General features: G+C 30.0%; 1 long non-coding RNA gene across 2 annotated transcripts; it reads right to left on the reverse strand.

Annotated features, from left to right (window-relative positions):
- Positions 1–6386: 6386 nt before the first annotated feature.
- LOC106684162 (uncharacterized) lies at positions 6387–14303 on the reverse strand. Of its 2 annotated transcripts, XR_010844172.1 has the most exons (4): positions 14109–14303; positions 13652–13737; positions 11885–12174; positions 6387–11766 (listed from the first exon to the last, which is right to left on the reverse strand). It is a non-coding gene; the product is annotated as an uncharacterized lncRNA (long non-coding RNA). The 2 variants fall into 2 exon arrangements; XR_001343655.3 differs by lacking the exon at positions 11885–12174.
- Between the last annotated feature and the right edge of the window lie 9151 nt (positions 14304–23454).

Here is a 23454-nt window from a genome sequence, read left to right on the forward strand (position 1 = left end):
CAGAGTAACAGTACGCAATTAGACTGAAAATAACACTACTATATTTCTGAAGTTATTGCTCCTTAAAATCCTGTTAGATGTTTATTTACAATGGTAGGGAGTATTAAGGCGGCCACAGTGCCTTATCCTATCATAACTTATATATATATATATATATTTCATTATATTTCACCCATTTTCAATAATGCCGAATAAAAAAACCGGGAAAGTATTATTTATAACTCCGTTTTGAATATCACGTGACAATGGCAAGGAACGGGACTTTTAACGCGCGCCTTAGGCTTAGAATTTGTCAGCTGCACTAAGCGGAATGTTCGGCATAATTTTATACATTATAAAATTATACATAATTTTACTTAAATTTATTTTTTAAAAAATATATTTTTTTCAGTCCTCCAGAACAATGGAGAAACAGGCTGTAGTGCAGGAGAAGAGGTCGGCGTCTATAGAAATGAAAAAACGATTCGACGATGAACTGTCGAAAAATCGAGATAGTATGCAACAGTATTTCTTTTTTTTTTTAACCAAAATTGCTAAATATGAGTTAGTAAATCATTTTTAGACAACTGACAATAAACCTAGGAACTATTGGTTCCTGAAGCGGTATGTTGTAATGATGGTAGAAAATAAAAGTAAACTCATTCATCCTGCTAAAGAAAGAATCAGTACTATACGCTATTACGTCACGTGAACAGAATTATTTCTCGTACTTCATGAAGCTAGTTTGGCTATTGGACACAGAGGATTGTGGTAGAATATTGAATGAACTTTAAAATTTTAAAAGACGAACATTTTACACGTCATTATATTGGACTTATATTATATTATATTCACCTTGCCAGAAAAAAATAGGAAGGTATTAAGAAGAGTCATTGCTGGAAAATTTATGAATTTTTTTCGCCTTAACACCGAAACGGACTACCCTTGCCAAAGTGTAATATTATAACTAAATAAACAGCTTTAAATGTGGGTTGCATGAGTACCATAGTTTATAAATTCGGTCAAGCAGTATGTTGTAAACAAAATAGTATGAAGTAAGGCCATCATTGCGGATATTGTTAAGCACCTGTGTCAATTTCTAAGTCATATCAATCGAAAATTTATGATCAAATGTTGCGGGTATTGTATAGCTCCTTTCAATTTCTGAGTTATATCAAAAGAAAATTATTGATTAAGTATTGTAAGTACTGAACAGCACCTACTCCGTGTCTATTTCTGAAGTATATCAATAGAAAATTTATGAGTAAGTATTGGGAATGTTATTTAGCCCATGCATATGAGGAAATATATTATCAAAACTTTAATATTTTGAACAACGACTAAAAGAATTCAGGAAAGTGAACATAAATAAATAACAAATTGAAGATTAAATAAGTAAATATTATGTTGAGAGAAAGTTAGGAGGGAGTGAGGGAGATGAGGCTTACGACGGGGCTTCTACTTTAAGTAATTAACAATATTTAGTAAAACTTAAAATGTAATGTTCAAAAGATAAAAGAAAAATTAAAACTGTCATTGTGATTTACCAATTTCAATACACAATATAGATCCCGTATAAAAGGAACACACTTTATAAAGTGACCAAAATCGATACTTTAATCTTTTAATCCTAGTACATTTTTTTAAACAAACACATGAGGAGTTTTTTATCAAAAGCCATTATATCTAATTTTGGACAATTATTGGATGCGTTAATTGTTTATTAGAAATGATCTGTAACACCTACTAGACAATTAAACCTTTGAAATAAACTAAACAAATTTTAGCTGAGATATAAAATTTCTAAAATATATATTTTCATATCAAGCGTTTTATTAAATAATTCAAAGTTTTAAAACACTTTTTTAATAATTCATCTTCATCTCCTTTATGGTCATTGAAGGTAAATTACACGGTTGAATTGCCACATATTCGGTAAATATATTATCTTATACATTATATATAATACCTTGGAGAGACAAGGGTGGTAGAGGCGCCTACCATAAAGATATCGGACAACATCCATATTAACTACCGCTCGACCTGATTCAAGTACAAGAGACTTGATGCTTTGAACAAAGCAGAAGAAGGGAAGGATAAAATTAGAGGGACTTTGGATAAAGGAGGTCACTTGGGCCACTACCTGTATACGGTAGCCAGAATTATCTCTCCCTCTTTTTGAGCATCTATAAAATTTTAACCACCATATAATAAATCTGCCAGGACACCTTAGCAACTTATTAAGAGGTTTGTATAACAAGATGGACAAATTAGCATAGTTCAGGAGTTCTCTATCAAATGTTTATACATTCATTTTTGTACAGTTCATTTTTTTATATAGAATTTATTTGAGGTGAAGGTAAATCTGTAGGCAAGAATATTTCACCAATTTTAATGTATTAACAATATAACGATATATAAATTCTATAGTATTAAACATATCGACATGTTCACAAAAATGTAATTAATATGTTTAAAAGACATAAATGTAAAGTTTAAAATTTGGGAAGAAACGATTAATAAATTACAAAAATTATACACCACTTCACCATCATCAATCAAGACCTATGTACTAAATAAAACTAATATTGTTTATCAATTAAATTGTAAAAATTGTATTATTTCTATGACTATATACATAAATCGAACAAACCAAACAGAATTAGACATCTCCAGAGGAATTTTAACTCTAAAAAACAAAAGATATACTTTGTCGGGAGGTTTATCTACCCATAGCACCAATTTCAAACGTAATTTCGACTTTGAAATAATTTTGAAAACTCAAGATAATGAAAACAGTAAATAATAATTACAAACGAAAAATATTAGAACCAATGTATATTGTAACCAAAAATTTAAGTAGTTCATGTAACTTAAAAACGGATACGAATAGCATAAACATACATGATGCAAATATTATCGACAAACCTTTAGAGTAATATCATTATAATATCATTTAAATTTTTAACCCAAAAATTTAAATTAAACATATTAAATTCTACAATATAAAATAATAATCAATAATATAATTAATCAGCAAAAAATTATAACCACAGCCATCTTCGTAATCTTTTTATAATTTGCTCCAAAATTAGAGAAATTATCTTGTTTTTAAACTTAAAATATAAAGTTTTGTTGCTAATACAAAACTCTACACAAAATAATATAATGGTAAGTATATTTCAAAATATAAATCTTTGACTATCATCTTCTCAGCTCCTTACTACATTTTTATGTTAACTTCTACAAATATTTAACTCTGAAAGATATAAATTGTCAATAACCAAATAATATTTTTAGTAACAAGGGCAATGATACATATTCGCAGTTTTTGTCCTAAAATTCAACCAACCTCAGAAAAATTAAAATTAAGGTTGACTTTATTGTGAATACGATGTAGTATAATTACAGTTTCAAATAAACAATAAAACTTTAATTAGATTTTTCTATCCGTATCAGACGTATTAAAAATCTTAGAATAACCGACCAGGTACCATTTATAAATTTTAATAAGTAGTTTAATAGGCGCTCAATAAATTTATAACATATAAGAGCAAAATTAAAACTAGTAGACAAATTAATAGGAATGAGATTCCAGAAATGAATAAATGTTTGAACGACACAGATCCTTTAGCAATGGGAACGGAAATCTGCAGGTAACAAAGGGACTTGATAAAACCACAGATATTTAAACACTTATATATTTTAATTTAAACTTAAATCAAAATTTAAAATTCTGAGTCGTGGCATTAATTAAATCATTAGGGTCAAAAAATAAGGAAAACAACGCAGCTGTATGTGAATACGCCAACTAAGCTATCAATGAAACAACAAAGAATTATTAAATAAATAAAATAAAATAACAGAAATTAGTTAAATGAATCAACACCTATTTTATTTTTCGTTTGTATTCTTCATATCACCTAATTATATAATGTTTAGCTCCAATGTTTATAAAGATGGTAAATAAATGGACACACAGTGGTGCTTTAGTACATTTCCACTAACTTTACGGAAAATACAATTAAAGGATTTCTCTTTAATAAAAATGGAAAATTTTCAATTACTTTTCTTAAAAGAAAGAACCTACAATTTTATTGTAAAGTTACACATTCCAAAAAGACAATATCTTGACTTTTGATAGTAAACTTCTCAAATATTATCAGTTTTACTAATAAAGCAGAAACAGAAAAAAAAAAAACTGATATTTTGTAATATTCATTTCAATATTACAACACAAGAGAAACACGTTGGGTAGGTTTGACATTGACTAAAATGCTCTTCCGTTTGATCATGATTGGCCAAAGTCAAATTATTCTCCTAGCAACAACTGAACAAAAATTCCTTTGATATCATTGGTTAAACAATTACGCTCCGTCAAATGATGCCTCTGTGGTTCAGGACAGTTTAGTAAAAATTAAATGAGTGCAATTGGCAAAAGAAAGGGACGTTTATCAGATAGCAAACGGAATATGCTCGAGCGCCCAAGGGCATGTCAGGATCGATACTCGCCCTCAAATTTATAATTTAAAAACTGAACAGTGACGTTCAATACAATATATTTAAAGTATTCTCTGGTCCATTATATTTACTTAACCGAAAGGTAAACAAATGAAGGAAAGAAAAGATTATAATCGATTGAACGATAGAAAACTTATGTATAATCTATATAGTAAGGAGTATTGTTTCATCGAGGTCAGGTAGAGAGTAGTTAAGTGGTTGAATAATTAAAAAAACAAAAAAAAAATTGTTTTCTTGGAGTACCATCACTGAATCTACAAACAAGCGAAGAAGTTAATTCATAAAAATATTACCTTTTTTTCGTTCATGCACATAGCCCACGGCAAACAATTTGGGTTCCATTCAGCGATTATTCAGAAATTCATGACTTCTCTATAATTCACACGGGTATCCCTGTGGAGACCGACACAGCTTATGATTTAGTTAGTTAGGAACTCTTGCCTTACAAGAATGTTTTGCTAAACCAGTTTCTAAAAGAAGAGATGGATTTTCACAGCTTCGTTGTTTTTTAAACACGTAATCTGATACGAAATTCAGGATATCTTTAATGAGGTAAGCGAGAAAAAAATTTAAGTTAACTTTATCCAATCTGGGAAGAGACTTTAAAGGGTGAATAAACTCAGAAGTTTCGAGAATAGATGATTAATAAAAATAATTTTTTATGTTTCAATGTTAATTTTTTTCGAAACATATATAATTGATTTATTCTTTCTAAACATTCATTTAATGCTCTTGACTTTCTTATTTCGTAATCAATAGTTAAATTCAGGCGATATGTTTATATATAAGCACGCGCCAATGTACTCTTTAAGTTTTCATCTTTTCAATGCATCGATCTGCTTATAAATTTTACATAAAGAAGTAAAAAGAAGATTCTGTTCTGTTAGAGAGGCCATGTCATAGGTTAAACTTGTTTACTTATTCAACAACCAGGATCCTGTTTCATAATAAAATACAAATTAATACTAACAGTCTTGCAATGTTTACTTGATACATTATTGTACAATCCTGTTATGTATTTTGTAAATCTCAATACTAGTCATTCCTATTATAAACAAAAAGTAATAGTGATTATAGGTTCAATATCAACTAATACTATTAGCTTCCGTTAAGAAACAGGGTGCAAGTATCCCAAATAATTATCTAAAATACTCCAGGCAGAACCTCTGCTGAAGAACCCCTGTTGAAGGCCTGAAATTCAAATCGAAACGTCGGTAAAAATAAATAAGTTTATGTTTATTTGTGTATTTTTTGCTGACGGCATCTCCGACCATCTTCTCTTGTTAATCTATGGTCAACTATAATTATGCATTAAATTATATAAAATCTAATTATCTAGAACGTACGATTAGAAGAAACTCTATTGATTACTAACGTCAATAGAAATTATCTTTAGTAATTTAACTCCGCTTGTTTGAAAATAAATTTAAATAATAATAACCTTCAACTTATTTCTGTTTTATTTTGACCGCACCCCCCCCCCAACCATTTTCTCCTCATAAAAATAAAAATAACGTTTTTGAAAAAAAAAAAAAAAAAATGAACTATGTTTTCATGAATGTCTGAATATTTTGAGTAAGAGGTGAAATCGCTTTGGAAAAAAGAATGTTGTTCATGACGATTTTGATATTAAAATTAAAAAAAAAAAAAAAGTTTATGAATCTTTATATTAAAAGATTTTTAGAAGTATTGATGTACTAAAGTAATATCTATTGCTAAGTTAAACAGAATTATATACGATAATAGTATTACATATATAAACAGATAGTAATAACTAAGAAATCGTTCGTTTTTAGGCGAATCAATGCAAAAGAAGTCAATTTTAACAGGCATTATACTATAGTAGTAACAAACAAGCATGTATCCTTTAAAAGTAACATCATCGTTATTTTTCTGTTTGTGGTACCGCAGAACGTTTGGTAGCATTAGGTTTGAGTGGGGTGATGAGCAAGTACAACTGATGTCAGTGATCGTTGAGCGTTCATTTTTTCTGAGCACTGCCAACGAAGCCGGAAGGAAACCGCAAACGTTAGTGCGGTTTTTTTGGTAATGCTGTGATGCACATTTCAGGCATTTTACCTAAGGAAAAAGTTATTTTAATGCTGCAGAAATATTTCTCTGGTAGATATTCAGGCCTGGCCTGGCTAGTCGTTTGTCGCCAAGAGAACCAAACCAGACTAAGGGAATTATATACACGTTATCGTTGTAAAAGACAATTTTTTCATTACATGTTCTTGGCTTACTCACTAGCGTTTTTCGTTATTTATTTACAAGGTTTCACTCGCAATACAATTCGATTATACCAATCTGTTTCGTGGGTAAGTGAATCTGATTAATTAAATAGAATCTAAAGTTTATACATAAAAACAAAACGACCAACAATTATATTACCAATAATAAAACTGACTTGACAAAAAGTGTCTTTATATTATCCGAGACAACACAGCCTTTTCTTAAGTCGACTTAAGCCATATTGTTCATATACAGCGTAAGAACGATTACGATGACATACCTGGAGAATCTTTTCATTAAACGGTTACTGCTCTGTTCCAATGGATGGTATAATACACTCTAATATTTTAAAAATAATCAATTTCCAAACTTGGCAAATACTTGTCCAATTTACATGGTTTCTGTTTTGTCTGGATTTTTTTTTTTCCGATTGAGCAGCTATAATGTTCTCTTAGATAAAACACCTTTCAAATTTCAGCTTCATAGGAATTGTCATGACGAGATTACGGCCACTCAACTACAGAACACTTTCTATAAAGGATTACTGCTTTGTTCCTTAGTCTAAATTCATACTCAATGAACGGTCTATCCAACATAAAAGAATTTTATGGGATTTTAATAAAAGGATTTAAAGTATTATATTACAAAACATATACGTTGCCAAAATCTAAAAATATACCTCACAAATAATAAACCACTTTCATTGGTTTATCTTTTTCACGTGTGTACAAAGTTTAGATATGTGAAAAATAATTTAAAAACGTATTTTGGACGTAAGTAATCTATAACAGACAATCTTCATTCTTGATAAAGGTGTTGACTTAACTAAATAATCTTTAAATGTAACCCAGATATGGTGAATATATGGTTTTGTGGCAAGTAATTTTAAAAACTTTTCCCTTTTGATTACAGCCAAAAAAAAAATCAAGGAAGGGTGATCACAAAATTGAACTAACGCTGTTCCGCAAAAAGGAGACGAAAACTTAATAAGTTAACAAAACGGTTGGCCTGTTACAACATAATAGTTTAGACTATCATCAAACTGGTAGGCGCATACAGGATATGGATTTTTCCATAACAAACCATGAATCCCGCATGCGCTAGTAAGATGATAGAACGTCTGTAATAATAAACCTAATATCCTATCTTTTTTTTTGTTTTTTTATTAAGCGGTTAGTTTTTAAGCAATAAATACGAATGACAAAATATCATGTCAACATAAGTTGATCAACCACCCTAGAATCCCGCATGCAAATGACACCCAAAAGACACAACGAATGTTTTTAGCCTTTGACAGAAGCCTTTTGACCCGGTGACCGATGGAGATAGGATCCAAGGGGATGGTCACCATTCCTGAACACATATCGGTCCAGCAGGCGACAAAGACCCCCAGATAACGACCAGCTTCCTCTGCCAATAGAGTATTGTCCGCGTCCTATCTAGGCAACGCTATTGTTTCACCTTCCCCAGCAGCAGCAGTCTATCATTCCTACCTAACTGTTCGGGTCCATCTGTGGGGCATGTATTAAGAATGGGTTATGAATGATGATTGGTTATTTGAATAATTTAAGGGAACTTGATAATTTTCGAATATTTCAATGAGAGCGACCAAATAAAATATGAAAAATCCATAAAACGTGATTAGTGAAATAAAATATTTGAGATGAACTTTTTCCTCAAATTGAAAAGACTTTACTAATACATCAATTCTTTCCCTGTTAAATGAATACGTTTTGGAAAAAATAAAATAAAACCTCAGTTAAACATCATATGACAGAGATGAGCTACACTGGATCGGTTGCTGAAAAACATAATAGAGGTTTTAGAAATAAACACACACAATACTTTACGATGATAACCTTTTTACTTATTTAATTTATTGTAAACATAAAATTAAAGAAATTAATTCAATTTGAATAAATCTATTGGGTCTTAAAAACTTTCCATCTGTAAAATAAAAGCTAAAAGTAGATTAAAAAAAAGGACTAGTAGAAATCTCATTTTGAGTAGTTTCGAAGCTAGGTGATTTTGTAATCCAGTGGGCATTCAATTTATAATGTCTAAATGCCACCAGTGGTCCAGTCAAACCAGGACATGAGAGGGCAAACAGGTGCAAGTTTTGTTTTAGGTGCTTTTATGGCACCCCACCCCAATTTTTTGGGTCGCTGAACAAGAATATGAAGAGTTTGCTGAGAGATATTTTTCAGGAATCTTGTTTAAAAATAAAATACTCAAGATTTAGACTATATTTTTTTGTTTTTCCACCAACTACTACACCTAAACTAAAGATAACAAAATTTCTTGCGTTATATAGGCAAGATTTTTTTCTACACTAAGCCGTAACAGCGCGCTTAAAATCACTTTTCGGGTTTAAAATTTTCTGATGTAAAAAAAAAATTACAATGTTCCCGAAAAGAGATCTAAAAGAAAACTACAGATTCGTGTTCAGTGACCCATAAAGCTAGAGTGGATGAGAAAATAAAAATTTAGACGCTTATTTACCATTTTTGTCCTTGTTTGCAGCCCTGGTGCTAGAGGTTTTAGAGAAAAAATTATTATTTTTTTTCAACAATTCTTGATAAAACACCAAGAATCATTGAAAAAAAAAAAAGGATTCTGAATCTGAATGTCAAGTCGGCTGATTCATAGCGAAAATAGAATGTTTTTATATATTTTTTTTTCAGTATTTTACTTATAGCTTGAAAAACATAAATTTTTCGAAGATAAATATAGAATAAAAATTAAAGCAGTAAAATTATCATACGAAAGATGAATCTTATATTTCATTTTCGACCAACCATCATTTCGACCTCGCTAAGACCAGTTTTCGGTTGTCAATGTAAAATGTAGAAAAACTCCCTTTAATTGTGATTGCGCTTCAGAATCACGGTCACATCCCTGCAAAAACTATTCTACAAATGTCTGGTAGGCCTAGGTCAAACCGGACAGTTGGAAGGGAGTTTTTTTTTAGTTTCATACAGAAAACAGACAAGGAACTTCTTTTAAGCGCTTACTTCGGCGTTTGCTGAAAGTAAAATATAATAAACGCATTTTAGGGGAACCTTTATCTGCTTTATTTGTATATTGAAACATTATCCTCGAAAAATACTAAGCTTTCGAGTTATAAGCAACGAATCGCTACTTTTTGGTAATTTAGGTATTATTCTCCTCATACAGAGCTCCTTTGCGGATTAAAGATTGATATTATAGAAAAATATTAAAAGGCATAAAATGTAGAAAGTCTGATTTACTTAAATTTCTGAAACAAAGTATTTTTTCAGAAAAAAAGAGATAGTTTTCGAGATGTAAGTGAAAAACCGAAAAAAGGCGAACATTTTGAGTTTTTATGCGAAAAAAACTAAGTTCTCGGAAAATATTCGTCGAAAAGCCGATTAGTGTATGGTAATACAAAAATTTGAGTGGTGGGAGCGCCAAAAAAGAAAGAAAGAAAACAGTTGGCAACCATTTATTTATAATAACTAAAAAATAATAATATTGTATGGTACATAGAATAATAAATAATGCAACAATACATTAGTAAATAAGACAAACTAATGTGCAAACGTTATGATAATAGCAACTAATATGCGCCTGATTGTTTAAGGCCCTTAAATAAAAAAAAAACAATTTATGGACTTAACAAAAAAAATTACCATCACAAAACACACCATGCAAATACTTATTATCCACAACGCACAAAAATATAAGTGAATTTTAACGAAATTCACACACAGAAAAATAGAAATTCTAACTACAAAATGTGAAGAATTCAAAAACCAATCCTGCATTATAGTGCTTATCAACGGCTTTAAAATGTGATTTCCTTTAAACAATAAATTTCTCAATTAGAAATATCAGAAAAGTAAGACAAAAAATGAATAGCAGATCACAATGCTCAACTATTTAAAATACTATTTTAATGAACATAACTATTCACTTAAAAAAAATACCCTTAATAAGGGCAGCACACCTTCCCTTCCTTACAGGTAGACGACAGCTACTCTTAAGTCAACTTGCATGGACAGTTGCTGGTTTTAGTCTTCGGTTTACTTGAAATATTTTTGTTATAATTAACTGGCAAGCTTAGTGATAAGAGAAAATTATTCGAAACCAAAGAAATATCATAAAATAGACAGCTATAGATGTTCAACTATAATACTATTCGCTGAAATAGATAAATGTGAAAATAAGATAAATCTATTTTTAAAAATAGTTTGACACATCACTAAACTTTTTTAAAGCCATTTAATTTGCTTTCATAATTAGAGTCAAAAGTGTCCAGCAAGTTCTCATGTCCTTTATACAACTCCATAATTTTACACTATCCTGGATGGAATACCTTCCGAAAATGTTGATAAATAGATTCTTGAGTCCAAACATTAACAAAAAATAAACACTTCATACAAACGAATCAGGATACAACAATTATTGAGAGGGAAAGTGAATGCACCAGCTTTGCTCAAACGGTGTCAGGTAATATGATGGACGAAGGCAAACGGGCAATAAAAACAGAATATGTTGATGTGACAAGCATGCTACTCGCATTTACAGTAACTCACATAATACGTTTACACAATTGCTGTAGCTCTCCTGCAGAGCATACTGTTCTATGCTACTCATACATTAACTCACACTGTGAAACTACTTTCAACTTATAGAAATCTTGTTGTTCTCTATGAATATTTTTGTGTATTATACTACGAAAAAAACATATTATCAGAAGCTATTTTATTGAAATGGCGATACCTAAAATTTACTAATGATAAAGCGAGTTTATCTACATTTCACTATTACATTCCCTCTAATTATAATAATCTGAACAATAGCAAAATGGCATAAATGCAAACCACACAGTGTGACTATTGTGAGATCAAAATTCAAAAAGCATTTATACCAGGAACCTGTTGTGGAGAATCCATTATCACCAACCGACTGAAACTAGCTCTTCTGGTTGAATCAGTGGTAGTCGAAGAGGTTCGCGGTGGTGATGGTAATTCTCTGTTGTTCAGTGAGATACTCTCCACCATTACTGATCTATATCATAGACGAGAAATAGCTATACATGTTAAGCCCCCAAAAAAATTAATAATAAAAGGGGAAACATACTCATATGCAGGTTTATTGAAATGTTAATTATAATATGAATACCTACGGAGTCAAAAATGAAATATGTGGTTGAGGTATCAGCATTAAAAAATTAATAGTATCCGAAGAAAAAGACAATACAAATAAATTTCAAATCGTTTATTACAGAGGAAGAACGGGTAATCAATTTTTTTTTTTTATTTTTACCAATAAACACTCAATTTGTACATAAAAAACTCACATCAATGTAAGAAAGAAGAAATCATGAATAAAAGCATTACCAAACCAGCCCTGGTTTGGATTGCACTAAATTATCTCAGTGGGTTTCCCATGGGAACCTTATGCCATAACAGATTCCTAAAAAATTGATTTCTATTTATTATGCCCATAATAGATGAAGGTGAATGCAGTAAATCAAGATTGTCCCACAAAGAATAAATTTACAGAATAATTATGGTTCGATGGGAAAATAATTTTGTTAAAATTAATTTTAACAAAAGAATTCATACTTTGTAACTGAACTAATTTTTGAAATCAATATAAAAAAGAAATTAAAACATCATGTATTATTAATTTAAAAATGTGCCAAATAAACGAGCCACTAAAAATAAAGAACTACTATTTTATAACAACTGTTTCATCAACTACTTTAATAACTAACTCATTTTACTATAGGAAATCTTCTATAAACTAATAATAAAAAACTTAACATTTTCCAATAACAAAATGTTATTAAATTTGAATTGGTGTAAGTGCGCTGAAATGGAAATAATAATATAGAATGGAAAAAGCAAAAAAAAATTAGTTTTCATCAACTGAATGTTTATCTTTTAAAAATTCCAGTATACCAGAGTTTCTAAAAATAACCTCTGATTGTAAGAACAAGGATAAAGTGCAATCTCCTGTTTGGAAAGAATAACTTATCTCTTGAACCTATTTAAGTTCTCTAAGAGATAGATAAATATAACAAACAGATAAAATATCGACTAAAAACAATGTAATTCTTCAAAATGAATAATAAATACAAAAATAGAAGTGTCTACCTGCAAAATAAACATTTTTTAAACTTACATTAATTTTTTTTTAATGTGTGTTGCACCTTTCCAAAATATATACAAAGAAGCGAGATTCTAAAAACCTTATTTTATTAAAATTAGAGGTTTTTCATGTTTACAATACAATTTCCTGTAGACGAGAATGTGGGTTTTCTAGTTAAACCGTTTGATACTAATAATATTAAAACAGAAAAAATAAATACTGAAATTTATGAACTATTAATGATTTTTCATCAAAAATAAATTTAATTTCAAATTAAAAATAAACAATAAAATATTGGTTATTTTCAATAATTCACAGAAATTGTCAAGAACTATTTCATGGTTAAACTACAAATATCTTTAATAAAAAATGCCATTGATTAATAATAAAACAAGACTAAAAGGCTTCTGTTAAATAAAAAATCTCAAAACATAGTTCATGAAGCACCTGTTGCAGTAAAATATGCAACTTAATCCTACAGAATTAATTCTCGATTAATAGTTATATATATTTCAATTAAGTGATGATTAATTGATTAAACCAAGATATATAAAATAATTAATTAGTGTTCAAAGGAAATTATAAAGTAAGTAAAGATTCAGTGTAACAAATAATACTTAGGCATACATTATTCTATAGACGCAGTTAAAACAGGTTGTTTCATCCATTAATGATTACAACAAGAAATACAAATCACAAAATATTCTTACTATTACTAAACATTAAAATTTAGAAAAATATATGAAAACTAATCAATTTTACTGACTGAAAGAATGCAAATTTCAAAAATACTCACAGGGGAAGTTAATTATTCCAGAACGAGCAGGATTTTCAACATCATAAGATTTAGATGAATTACCAGCATCCCCAGCACCAGCCATTCTATAAATCATAAGTTACATAAACAATTCTGGTATTTAGTAGCATTAGTTTGAAAGAGGAATACTTAATGGTTAAAACTTATACAAATAAGCTAATATATATATATATATATAATTCAGTATCGGGCAGAAGAAACACATCAAATATAAAGATTTAACTAATCAATGAATTGAAATATACATTAAGGAGTAGTTAAGTTAAACTTAAAGAACTAATGAAAAACACAAAACTAAGAAGTTCATACACACACTTTACATAAATGAAACTATGACTTACATTCTTAAAGACAAATAACTACTTTTTGAATTAATTCATGGGATATGAATGTACTTAAGTCTAAATTACAATGATAAAGAAGTAGTGTCATTAACCTGTATTAATATCACTCGATAATTATAGCATAACTCAAGAAATACAGAATGCAAACAAAAGTATTGTTATCATAAATATCTCACAAAACCAAAAATTCACAACCAGCCTCACTTTCGGTCACTTAATGAATGACAACTTGTTACAGAAATAGAAAAGAGGGAGGGAACTGAAAAGCTCATGGCGCTTGCGCAAACTCTTACCGGTGTTAAAACCTGGGAGGATGAAAAACGAAGTTATTCAAAAATGACTTGAAACCTATATTATTATTTTCATTATTTTATAGCACTATATGAACGAAATACTAACTTTCCCTGGGATATTATATAATTATAATTCAAAAGGAGTTGAAACTGTAAAAATAAACATAACAAAACTATAAAACCATATACCTAATCAAAACAATCTAATTAAAAAAACTTACATATGTAAATTCAAATGCTATTCATCATTCATATTAAAAGGGGGAAAATGAGTTTTTTATTCGTTAAAAGATAACAGATATTTCATTTCAATTTGCCAATAAAAGAGATATTTCATTTTAACTCACAATAACTTAGTCTCGCCGTCCTCAGACATAATCTCAACGAAGTTATAGATGAGATGCGTTGAGAACGAAGTCGGGATAACCTACGCGCAGGATTAAACAAATATGCAGTTTTATTGCAACATATCAGGAAGTGATATGATATATGTATAAGAGGTGGGCAGGGTGTGGCACTAGCAATATAGCAATATGGACAGGAAATCGTCTTCATCTTCACCTTTGTCAATGGGGTCATTTTCAGCTCAACATTATAGCATCAAACACTGGAATGCCACCAGTTCGGGGCAACGTGGAGACCCCGCTTCCCCATGTTGAGTACATGTCGTACCTGATGAGCACATTTAAGGGGTACCTCAGATTGTGAACTGAACCTCGGTTTTTATGTTTTCGATTCTCCCTTCTAGATGTAGTAGACTATGAAGGTTTTAACACCAACTTCATCCGTAAACGGCAGTCCATTTATGACTTCGACCATGCTCCCACTATTCTATATTTTACGATATCTGCCATTGCCCTCTGTTTACTTTTCTCCGGGACTGCTAGGAGAAAAACATTAGCAGTCGGCTCTATTTATGACTTTATATAAACCCCAAGTTACTCCTGAAATTGTTTAGCCAAGTTGAGTAGACTGCTTGCTCTAGTCTCTACTAAATCGGTTTCCAAATCAGAAAAAGTTTCTTTGGCTACTGTCATGTACTTGAGGTGCCTATCAGCAAATTATAATTACTAGTTGGCGCCCGAGACAATAACACTGATAACGAATTATCTCGTAATTGGCGTCCTGGACAAGAGCACAAGCTATGAATTATCTTATAGTAGACAGTCAACGTGTCACAGGATTTAACCAACGCTCTTCTCGTTTACCACTCACTCCTTCTAAAGAACTCTTTTGATTAATATAAAAGAAACAAAAAAACGCATTAATAACGCTAATAAGCGCAGGCGCAGTACGTTTGTCCGTTTCACCAGTGTGATAACTGTTTTCGTCTGCATAATTACGAAATCGATTTTATTTATTTATTTTTTTTTTATTTCACCTAATTTGTAAGACCTTTAGTTGAAAGTATGAAAATACTGCTCCATAAAATCATTGTTAGCATGATATTTTCAATGTCGATTTTATAAAAATTAAGCATTGAATAAATAAAGTAAATTTTAGTTAACTGTTATTTTTGTGTTTTTTCCATAATTTTGCGACAGGAATGTTTGCAACGAGAAATAATATAAGTCAACTTATAACTGAAAGGATCGTTTGTAAAATTAGTGTGAAAAGTATTGTCACTGTGAATAATGCAGATGTTGTGTTCCCAAACGAACAAGTTTTAATTTTAACTCAAAGTTGGGTGAGGGTGAAAATTGTATGATGTGCTCGCCTAATTTTGTTTTTCCATTTAAGACATACACTTATTATTCTAATGCAGAGGCCTCCAAAATAAAGTCTATCATAGTTTTTTTTATAACATCATAAAATCCATAACGTAAGTAAATCGTAAAAGTAATAATCAAGTATTTTTATTTGTCGAAAAATTAAAACATTTAATAAAATTGAGCATTTTAACTGTAACTAATAAAATTAAAGATTTAGATATGATGAAGTAGAAAGGTCTTGAATAAAGAGATTTAATGGAGAGGTCATTCATGCCAAAAATTTTGGAAACCCCCGTTCTAATCGGATATATGTTTTGAATTTTATTAAATTGTCAGAACTCTGTGCTTCTTTGAGTAATCGAATTAGTTTAGTAACCTCTGTAATCGATTTTATTGGTAAAGTATATTGGCTTCTATGACAAGAAAATAAGATCGGAATAGTCCAACTAAAAGCATGACAAATATTGATTTCCCATGCTTTTAGCTGGTATAGCGCAATGTTGCAATTGACGGTATCGTATATCTATGTGCGACAATGAATTAAAGAGGGAGGATTGGATGGTAAAGTATGTTATGATATGTAAAACTGTCCAAAATACCCGGCTTTTCATTGGTTAAATATTCACTGGTGATTGTAGTACAATAAAATTGCAAGTTAGCCGAGCATTAATTGTAAACTCATTACATCCAAGGAATTATGATATAAAACTGTATGGAACAAGCGATGATGAAAAGTTTACCGTTTAGGTCTAATTTAGTTTTTCAAAATGGTCTCCGTATAGTTTTAGATTAACTAAGTATTATTAAATGTCAAATAGTAGTTTCACTATATGAATTATTAAAATCCAAAGTATTGAATTACGCGAATTTCGGGATATAACAACTTTATGTACATACACCATCTTGTGTTTTGAAGCAAACCTATTTTTATCGAACTATTCTATCCAGAGCGAGGGTTGTGCAATACATTTTAGAGAACCCATTTACAATGAACGGATTACAAATGTTTCTTTTTTATTGAGTTTCTAGAAATAAAAAATTTTAGTTTTTAATTATGCTTGTTTCTGTACATTCCCGTCAAAATACGTTCACATATACTGTTTTCTCAAACGCTTACGCGCATTTTTGACTGGAAAATTATTCGATGCTTTACCCGGACTTAATAACAGGAACAGTAAATATCCTTGCAGAGCAGTTATTGAACAATGTCAAGAGCCCAACACCGGAAATTCAAAAAAAAATTTAAAGTTTTCGCTAATTTTCCATTCAGTGCTCAATACTTGGAATCAGCCTTCTATAACAATAATAATAAAAAATACTATAGCCTTTTTTAAATTGGAGTAAATTTTGAGCTCATTAGAACTCTTTACGTTTAATAATTCGAGAAATAGTTTTTCAAGCACATACATTTTTTTAATATAACGAGCGACAGCTTTTTGGTTAGATATCATGAAATACTGGCTTATGAATATATTTCAGCTACTTGTAATACTTAGATATTTATTGACAAGAAAACTAAAAACATAGAACGGCAATCACGAAAAATCTGCCATTAGGGCAAAGGGCCTTTAGGGGATGTTAAACTTTTTACCATCGTGTTTTTCCAACACTTTTACATAAGAATCCATTAACATTAATTAATTTACGTTTACTTCAAAGATTAGCTAAATTTTAAGCTATTTATACTACGCTATAGATCTTTATTAACTTTAACCTATATCACTCCTTGAAGCCAATTGACCAACTAGGAACTTCCTTTATCTTATTACCAAGATGACGACAATGATTAGTCATTCTGTGATCCCCAGCTCCTTTCATAATCAGGATAGATTAAATGAAATCGTGGTACAGATAAACCACATATTCAAAATGAACGAGGGACAACTACACCTCTCCCTAATTTCCCGTAGAACCATTGAAGGAAGTAGGGAAGACGACCTAATCAGTTGTGATTTAATTGTATTAGCTATCTCCAACTTAGTTCCTTCCTACTTTGACTAGGCCTGGTTTATGAACGAATCTGGTGTGAACTCTATGCTAATCTTAAACTTCTTATGAATTGCTAAATTGGATTTGTTTCCGGGATCACCAGAGATACCAGTATAACCCCGAATTAAGCTGAGTTGAAGTGATTCTATCGATGTCAGTATTTCCTAGCGTCCTTCCTATTCTAAGTAATCAGAACTCAGCACCCTTTCAATATTCGACAAAATCTATCTTTTAAATTTCCCGTTCAATCTCGTTCTATCAGGTCGCGTCCATCTGGCTTCTACCCTCCACACTACCGATCTGCTGCGTTTGACATGTCCTTCCTTGACAACTTGCCTCTCACTGGAACTTTATTCCTCCTGTCATCCATCAGACAACAACAGTTCCCGTTTAAATCCCTCCCTTCTGGAATAATAAAGCTATTTTCCATTTTAGTGCACAACTAAAAAAATTCTAACGTTAGAACTTAGATGATCTACAAATAAAATATGTTAAAATAAATACTTTAGGGGCTTCCATAAAGTTTGTTATCTTTATCCCAAAGGTCCATAACATCTGAGATCGATAAATTAAAACGAATCAAGAATTAACTGAGAACTACGATTAATTCAAGATAGATTAAACAGTTCATCAACGATGTTGATAAAAACTGATCAACTTAAACAAAAAGACTTTGAAGAAGTAATTCATTGTTATAGTAATAAAAAAAAAAAATTATCTCTTTCAAACATTTAAAACTTTAGTGATACTAAAAAATAATTTTGCGTCAAACATGTGATGGAGCAAAGAAAGTGAAAAAATTCATCATATCAAGTTTTCAGGAATACTTTTGTCGGGAGAAGTACTACTAATTTTAGCATTTATGTCTAAAATCTAAAAAGTCTAAATACAAATAATAAAATTAATTAACAATTATTTATTAAAACATGAAATATAAATACATTGTTTTATAGAGGTAAGGCGAGATCTACTATTTGGTCTGGTGGTAGAAGCTGAGGGCACATACAAAAAATTTCCAAATAAAAAAGATGTTTAATACAAGTTCAGGTCAGTCTTAATTTGTCTTAAGTGATGTTATTATTAGATAAAATTACAACTGTCATCATAAAAACTATTTTCTTGAGAAAAATTGCCGGATCTTCCCTTGCCCCGGAAAACTCCCTCTGCCCCTCAGTGGCGGATCAAGGAATTTTCCTGTGTACCAAGTCAATTAATTCCATGCACCAAATCGAGAATTTGGTTATAAAAATTTATAGTTTAAATAAATTAAATTTTGAAATAATTTTTTTTTCAATAATAAAGGTATTTATATGTAATAGAAAGAAGTTAGCAATAAATATTACTCTTTAATTTATCCAGCTCGGTTTACAGTTTGTTTAGGAGATAGGCAGTCATCTATACCTTTGGGTAAAGCGAAAGCAGTTAAATAAAAATTTGTGATAATGCTAAGCAGGTAAAAAATGAACACAGTGTCGTATACCTTCCAGATATATAAATTATAAAATGAATGGCAACTACAAATGTTGCCATTCATTTTATAATTTGTATTATAATGGAAAGAGGTTTGTAGAACTTTTATTTTTGAAAATTTACAGAAACATACTATCTAATAATTCAATTATTTCTTTAAATAATTAATAAACTAAAGCCTTCTTTCTTTAATTAAATTATTTGAGATATTAAAATATTAGATTTTTGGGAAAACCCGTCTAAAAGAAAAACAATCGATAGTCTAATATCATTAGGCTTGTAGAAAGAAATGATTATTGATACTGGACCAATGCAATATCCCATGACCTTCACTTGCTGTTGAAATAATAGCACAGCTGAATTGGAAGCGGGTTTGAGAAGGTTTGGGATGAAATCTGTTATATTAAGATATAAAATAACTTCGTTGGAACCATATTCGATAAGCCTTACTTTTTATTGTTAGAAAATGCTAAATTTCTAACATTAGTTTTAATAAAGTCCTTAAATTAAGAAAATGCATATTTACCTCTCATAAAGAGGTAAACCAGCTTCTTTCTGAGGTAGAAAAGTATGACCTATAGAAACAAAAATATTGTCAATAGTTTATATAACCAGAGAAGAAATATCAGAATAAAATTAAAGATTAGACTTTGTATCTTTAAACTTTAATTACAACAGAAAATTAATATTAATAACAATGAATTGATATCAGAATAGGCCGTCTAACCTCATCGGTACTTAAAACATCCTTTAATTGGGCATGAATAAATATATAATACATAATATTATATGTTTTAAAGGGATTGATTATGTTGACAAAAAATCACAAATGGTCAGCAATTGTGGATAATTTAGATGGTGAAGAGCAAACAAAAACGCCGGCCTAAAAACAATTACCATTTCCGCACAATTACATCACTAGAATCTTCTCCTAAAAAAAAAATAATTTATAAAAGTTGTTGTATATATCACTTTATGTCTTAATTTTATTTCATTCAATACCTCTGATTTCAGTTCCTGTACCCTATAATTCACGCAGTCCCTTAGCATTTTGAAAACAAGCATTTACATTTGAATTTGAATTCAAACTGGATATTAATTTTAAGATGTTAGAGATACATATAAAAATTTGACATTTTTACGACTAAATAGTCACTTTATGATTGATTATTAAAGGTAAAAATGTACCTACTCATAACAGAGAAAATCACGCCAGAGGACTGTAAATTAAAAACAAAACACTATACTGTTTATGAATGCTACTCTTCAAACCATTGGGACTGGAATGTAAATGGACGGAGATGGCCAGTGCCGTCCATTCTCCTGACTAAAATTACCCGCACATAACCTTGAAAATACCCGCTAGTATTACCCGCTTTCGGGGAATCAGTGACGTCTTTATGATAGAAACAGAATGATTGTTGCAGTCATGGCAGTACTGTCGCACTAGGTATAATGTGGTAGATGATAGTACAAGTAATATCAGTGAAACAAGTGTCAGTAATTGCAGCAACTATAGCAGCCATTGCGTGCTAAATATGGTTTATTACTGCAGCCATGACAGCATTTACTATCATGAGAGTAATGTTACACTGGGTCTGGCCTGATAGATGATAGAAGAAATGTCAGTGAATAGGAATGTCGCGTTAACTGGCCTTGATAGTGAACTGTCGTAGCAACCTTACTACTGTTATGGTAACAGGCGGGAAACGTTATTCATGTATATTGTTTTTTGGCAATTTATTAACTTAAAATTATATTTAATTGTTTTATATATTTTTAATACAGTTGTAAATATCAATAAATATTTTTTAAAAATGTATTTTATAATTTTTATATAACTTAAATATAAAAATTTTATTTTTAATAAAAAATAAGTAATAAACACATTTACTTATGTATGTGTACCTGTATAGCTCTATAAATAAATCCTCTTGAATCTCAATAATAAATTCACCAATGCTCCCAGAATTATATATGTCACTGGCCCAAAAAAAAATTCGCCATAAACCCTAAAAGATATTTACTCCGCTCAAAAAAATGTGTCCGGTTACGGCTTCCAAAATAAATCTACACTAAAACTAAATCTGCCCCGGGACACAAATGGTCTAGGTGAGATATTCGGAAGTTAAACATCTAACGAAAAACAATAACTTGTTTGGAATAGAAAAAGTGTCTAAGGATTAAAATTATCGTTCTGAGCTATGTTACTATTGTACAAATCATACCTTAAAATCTCTTATGATAATAGGATTCTCATACGAATGGCAATACTGCACTTGCGTTTCACATATAACGTTAAGGCATTTTGCCCGAAATTACAGAGAAAAGTGAAGAGATACCCGAAATCAGATAAAAATCGGCAGCTCTGACTAAATGAGAAAATACTATAGTAGAATCAGTGTTGCCACGTGAAGCAAAATTTCCCCACTATATCCCTTTAATTACTGGGATATTAAACAGTTTTACTCAGAAGACTGGGCTAAAATTCAGAGAGCCCATAGAATTGTAAGCACAACTTTATCAAAAATGTTTCTAGTGAGCATGACTTGGCATTGTAACGAAGTTTCCTTAAAAGAATTAACCCTGTAATTCAATCTTTTGTTTTGCATGGCCTTGTCAATTTAAGAACAAAATCTAGAGTCGGGGACATACAAGGGAATTGTTGAATTAACTAGGGGATTTTGAGCATTGAACTAAAAGTTTACACACAATAACATTAACATAAAATCAAGGAAGATGGTACGAGTGCGATCAAAAATGAAATCAAATAGTCCTAAACTATTGTGCGCCAACGTTTCGCCTCAATTTGTATGGCATAACACTTGGCAAAGCGTTCGTTAATTACAGATGGTCAATCAACGATCTCTAATATGCTAACATAAAATCTTGGGCAAAAGATAGATTCAAGTCCCCACTCTTCGTATTACAAATTCAAGTTTTTATGTTATCACGCAACTATTTTTCAATTAATATGCTGGGAACAGAAATTGTTTTATTTTAGTTGAATGGACCATAATTTAATTAAGTGGAGCAATGTTTGAAAACACGCTTGAATATGATGAAATTATTTGATAATGGAGTGGATGCAATGAATAAAACGACATATCAAACGTTTTACCTCATACACATATTTTTATTAAATTATTCGAAGAAAATGTTTTGTCAAAACTTTAAAAATATTCTTTAAAGAGCATAAGCTGATAAAATCTGTGGAGTATTTAGATGAGCTGACATTATTCATAAAAAAATTGTTACTAATACAAATTAATATACCAATTAAGGTTCAGCCAATCATAATAATTATTCAAAGTAATGAATAAATTCAAAGCCACTTTCAAAAAGTACAGTTTGTCATAAAATTTAAATAAGCATTTTATGTGTTATTACAGTTATTGTTTTTAATTATGTTGCTTTAAATTGTTAGAAATAACCTTTACCTATCCAAAGAAAATTAAGTTAGTCTGGTTGGCTCACTGATCATCATGTAAAGTCCATTCAAAAAACATCATATATTCTTTATTGAATATGTAAATTGCATTTAATAAATATTAGTCATATATAAATTTAATGTTTCTAAAAAATATATTAAATTATATTGTATAAACATTATTATTTATATTAGAGATTATTTTTTTTAATATCTTATTTTATTTAATATATCTTCAAGTATTCTACTATTCAATTAATTATTTATAGTTGTAACAGTAAATTCACTTAATATTTAAACAGTATCTTATTATATATTGTCAGTATGTGATATTATCAAGTAAGTGATAAGTTATTCATAGACATTCAAGAAATATACAAAGTTTCTTAATCTAAAATATATAATTTATTTATATATATGACATAAGTTAATACATTGTATATAAATTAATTGAATTTTACAATATATTTTTCATAACTAAATTAAGTGGAATAAAATTTTTGCATGATTTGTAGGATTATACACATATATTTTTTCTATACAG

Source organism: Halyomorpha halys, unplaced genomic scaffold, assembly GCF_000696795.3.
Source record: "Halyomorpha halys isolate HHAL.00 unplaced genomic scaffold, Hhal_1.1 Scaffold550.1, whole genome shotgun sequence".
Classification (NCBI taxonomy): domain Eukaryota; kingdom Metazoa; phylum Arthropoda; class Insecta; order Hemiptera; family Pentatomidae; genus Halyomorpha; species Halyomorpha halys.